Below are 5,551 nucleotides of genomic sequence, written 5' to 3'. Positions count from 1 at the left end.
CAAGTGAAAACTTGAGACTAAGCGGTTAAATTCGAGGTCCAAAGCAAAAAGAAGAGTGTGCTTAAGAACCCTGGACACCTCTAATTGGGGACTCTAGCAAAGCTGAGTCACAATCTAAAAAGGTTCACCCAATTATGTATCTGTGGCATTTATGTATTCGGTGGTAATATTGGAAATCAAAGTTCTTAGGGCCACGACCAAGACTCATAAAGTAGCTGTGTTCAAGAATCAACATACTAAACTAGGAGAATCAATAACACTATCTGAATTCTGAGTTTCTATAGATGCCAATCATTCTGAACTTCAAAGGATAAAGTGAGATGCCAAAACTGTTCAGAGGCAAAAAGCTACTAGTCCCGCTCATCTGATTGGAGCTAAGTTTCATTGATATTTTGGAATTTATAATATATTCTCTTCTTTTTATCCTAGCTTGATTTTCAGTTGCTTGGGGATAAGCAACAATTTAAGTTTGGTGTTGTGCTGAGCAGATAATTTATACACTTTTTGGCATTGTTTTTAGATCGTTTTTAGTATAATTTAGTTAGTTTTTAGTATATTTTTATTAGTTTTAAAATAAAAATTACATTTCTGGACTTTACTATGAGTTTGTGTATTTTTCTGTGATTTCAGGTATTTTCTGGCTGAAATTGAGGGACCTGAGCAAATTCTGATTTAGAGGCTGAAAAAGGACTGCAGATGCTATGAAATTCTGACCTCCCTGCACCCGAAATGGATTTTCTGGAGCTACAGAAGTCTAAATGGCGCGCTCTCAATTGCGTTGGAAAGTAGACAACCAGGGCTTTCCAGCAATATATAATAGCTCATACTTTTCCCGAGTTTAGATGACACAAACTGGTGTTCAATGCCAGTTCTCTGCCCTATTCTGGCGTTAAACGCCAGAAACAGGTTACAAGTTGGAGTTAAACGCCCAAAACAGGTTACAACCTGTTGTTTAACTCCAGAAATAGTCTAGGCACGTGTAAAGCTCAAGTCTCAGCCCCAGCACACACCAAGTGGGCCCCGAAATTGGATTTATGCACTATCTATCATAGTTTACTCATTTTCTGTAAACCTAGGTTACTAGTTTAGTATTTAAACAACTTTTAGAGATTTATTTTATACCTCATGACATTTTCATGTTTTACATTGTATCTCTACGGTATGAGTCTCTAAACTCCATGATTGAGGGTGAGGAGCTCTGCTGTGTCTCGATGAATTAATGCAATTACTTCTGTTTTCTATTCAATCACGCTTGTTTCTATTCTAAGATACTCGCTTGTACTTAACTGTGATGAATGTGATGATCCGTGACACTCATCATCATTCTCAACCTATGAAAGTATGCCTGACAACCACTTCTGTTCTACCTTAGATTGAGTGTGTATCTCTTAGCCTCTTGGTTCATGATCAAAGTCTTCGTGGTATAGGCTAAGATTATTGGCGGCCATTCCCGAGATCCGGAAAGTCTAAACCTTGTCTGTGGTATTCCGAGTAGGATCTGGAAGGGGATGTATGTGACGAGCTTCAAACTCATGAGTGCTGGGCGTAGTGATAGACAAAAAAGGATCAATGGATCCTATTCCAACATGAGTGAGAACCGACAGATGATTAGCCGTGCAGTGACAGTGCATTTGGACCATTTTCACTAAGAGGACGGATGGTAGCCAATGACAACGGTGATCCACCAACATACACCTTGCCATGGAAGGAGACCTGCGTGCTTGAAGAAGAAGATAGTAAGAAAGCAGAGATTCAGAAGACAGAGCATCTCCAAAACCTCAATCTGTTCTCCATTACTGCATAACAAGTACTATTTAATTTATGCTTTTTACTCTTCCTAAGTATAATCACTCTTATCATTGATCTCCTGACTAAGAATTACAAAATAACCATAGCTTGCTTCAAGCCGACAATCTCCATGGGATCGACCCTTACTCACGTAAGGTATTACTTAGACGACCCAGTGCACTTGCTGGTTAGTGGTACGAGTTGTGAAAAGTGTGATTTACAATTAGTGCACCACTGGCCATTCGGCCATGCCTGGACCTTGTTCTTATGTATTTTCAATGGTAGAGTTTCTACACACCATAGATTAAGGTGTGGAGCTCTGCGGCTCCTCATGAATTAATGCAAAGTACTATTGTTTTTCTATTCAACTCAAGCCTATTTCTTCTCTAAGATATTCATTCGCACACAAGAACATGATGAATGTGATGATTATGTGACGCTCATCATCATTCTCACTTATGAACGCGTGCCTGATAACCACTTCCGTTCTACATGCAAACAAGCTTGAATGTGTATCTTTTAGCCTCCTGGTAATGAGATCAGAGTCTTCGTGGTATAGGCTAGAATTATTGGCGGCCATTCTTGAGATCCGGAAAGTCTAAACCTTATTTGTGGTATTTTGAGTAGGATTTGAGAAGGGATGGCTGTGACGAGCTTCAAACTCGCGAGTGCTGGGCGTAGTGACAGACGCAAAAGGATTACTGAATCCTATTCCAGTATGATCGAGAACCGACAGATGATTAGCCGTGCGGTGACAGCGCATTTTGGACCATTTTCACTTAGAGGACGGGATGTAGCCATTGACAACGGTGATGCCCAACATACAGCTTGCCATGGAAAGGAGTAGGAATGTTTGGATGAAGACAGCAGGAAAGCAGAGATTTAGAAGGAACAAAAGCATCTCTATACGCTTATCTGAAATTCTCACCAATGAATGACATAAGTATCTCTATCCTGTTTTATATTTTAATTATATTTAATTATCAAATATCCATAACCATATGAATCTGCCTGACTGAGATTTGTAAGATGACCAAAGCTTGCTTCAAACCGACAATCTCCGTGGGATCGACCCTTACTCACGTAAGGTTTATTACTTGGACGACCCAGTGCACTTGCTGGTTAGTTGTGTGAAGTTGTGACAAAGAACTAAAATTATGAATGTGCGTATTAAGATTTTAGCGCCGTTACCAAGTCATGAACGATCACAATTTCGTAAACCAACCATCACAATTGATAATGATAATAAGGATAGGACTTCAAATCGTCTTTCCTTGTTAAGAGCTTTCGTAGTTATTACTTTATTTTCTTGCCATTTTTACTTTCTTGTTTCTTATTACAAAACCCAAAACTATACTTTTCCATAACCAATAATAAACTACACTTCCCTGCAATTCCTTGAGAGATGACCTGAGGTTTTAATACTTCGGTTTATTTTATTGGGTTTGTATTTGTGACAAACAATCTAAACGTTGATTAAGGTTTAATTGTCGGTTTAGAACTATACTTGCAATGCGATAATTTTGTGAAAATCTTTACCGACATTTTTCCTCTGTCAGTGCCATGATTGGGAAAGGAAAAAAAAGGTAGGCTTTTCCAACACCAAACTTAAAACTTTGCTCGTCCTCAAGCAAAAATAAAGAAATGAGAAGAATGGAGTAGAAAAAGAAGAAAATAGAAGGAGATAGAGGGAGAGAGTGCTTTCGGCTAAGTGGGGCTTATGAGTGTATGAGAGGTGTGTGTATGAAGGGTTATGAAGAGGTGTATTTATAGGAGTGGGGTAGGGTTAGCTTCGACCATGGGTGGGATTTTGGGTGGAAAATTTGATTTTAAATTGGGTTAGGGTTGGTGGGATTTATGATAGTTTCGGGAAAATGATATTGTTGTGATTGGGCTAGGGTTTAATTTATAGGGAAGTGTGTATGGGGAAGTGTGAAAGTAAGTGGGGTAAGTGAAGATGCTGTAGGATCCACTGGTCTTAGAAGGCTAGGGAATTCAGATTTTCTGTTCTCTGCACTGGCGTTTGAATGCCCAGGTTTTGCCCCCTGGCTGGCATTCAACGCCAGCAATGCAACCATTTGGGAGTTGAATGCCCAAGGTCTGCTCCCTGGCTGGCATTCAACTTCAACAACACTCCATGCAGAGTGTTCTGTTTTCACTGTTGAATTTTTCTGTCTCTATTCTGACTGATGCACATGATCATGAACCTAAATAAACTTAAAGAAGAATAAAATAAAAGTAAATAAAATTAATTAATAAAGGTTGGGTTGCCTCCTAACAAGCGCTTCTTTAACATCATTAGCTTGATGGTTAGCCCCTTACGGAGGTGAGTATGGCCTCAAAATTTTGCCCTTTACAGTAAACTTTCTTCCTGTCTTCTCATGAATGAGCTCCACATGCTCCATAGACAGGATACGACTCATTGTATGTGGTAAGACTCGTTTCTTGGTGAAGACAACTCTCATGCCAGGTGAGAGGCCTTCAGTTGCGACTTTCTTATCCCTCCAACCTTTAGGTACTTTCTTCCTAGTACCTTTGTTCTCAAAGCTTGTTGATGGCTGCCCAACACCAAACTTAAAATTGATGTTTGGGGCTTAGTAAAGCTCTACACAAAAAGAGAGGGTCAAAACACTAGGTGTTTCACAGTTATCTCTCTTTTATTAGAGGGAGAATTGGGATGGGGATGGGGCATCTTGAACAAGATGTGATCCTCCTTTAGTTGTAGAGTCAGTTCTCCGTTAGCCACATTAATGATAGCATTAGCAGTGGCTAGGAAAGGTCTTCCAAGGATGAAAGAGTCGTCCTCATCCTCTCAAATATCCATGACTATGAAGTTTGTAGGGATGTAATGGTCTTCAACCTTTACCAGGACATCCTCTACTAAGCCATATGGCTTCTTTATTGTCTTATCTGCCATCTCTAGTGTGATGTTTGCAGCTTGCACCTTAAAGATTTCCAGCTTCTCCATTACAGAGAGTGGCATGAGGTTGATGCTTGATCCTAGGTCACATAATAACAATTTAAACCAAACCAACAGCATCAAGCAGCATTCTTTTCATTGAGTTTAATAATTACTCCACAAGCAAGCAACATGAATAAAAACAAATGCACCTAACTGAATCAAGTGACTAGGTTCAAATTAAAACACAAATTGCAACAGCAGTAATAATGCAAACGCAGGAATTTCTCAAAATTCATGACTGCACAAACAATCCAAAACTTATGGCTTCCAAAGAACAAGTATGCAGCATGCGTTTAAACAATTAAGCATCACTGAATTAAACAATGAAGTTCAAATTGAAACAGGAACTTAGCAGCAATAAGATCTTTAATTCAGAATTTGGTCAAGACTATCACTGCATAAGCAATCCAGCACTTGTGCCTTCCAATTAACAGCCATCAACAAGGATAAAGCAACAATAACAACTTAAATTCATACATTAAAGCAAGAATAAAGCAACAACAAAATTTTTATAACTGCAACACAGTGCAGAAATTGCTCATATCAAATAACAGACCTCAGCAAGAATAAAGCAACATAAATACTATGCAACATCAAGAATCCAGTTTCAAACAAAGAAAATTTTCCATTCCCAAACACCAGCAGCAATCACAATTAACAGACCTAAATCAACTATCCATTTCAGATTCTCTAACCACCTAATCAACTAACATGCATTTCTAACTAACTTAATCAACAAAAATTAAACTAATCTAACAGAAAATAGAAAAGGGAATAGAAAACAGAAAAGAGAATGTAACC

The sequence above is a fragment of the Arachis ipaensis genome, chromosome B4, assembly GCF_059453495.1.
Source record: "Arachis ipaensis isolate K30076 ecotype BB chromosome B4, ASM5945349v1, whole genome shotgun sequence".
NCBI classification, from domain to species: Eukaryota; Viridiplantae; Streptophyta; class Magnoliopsida; order Fabales; family Fabaceae; genus Arachis; species Arachis ipaensis.
This window is presented reverse-complemented; position numbering follows the sequence as displayed.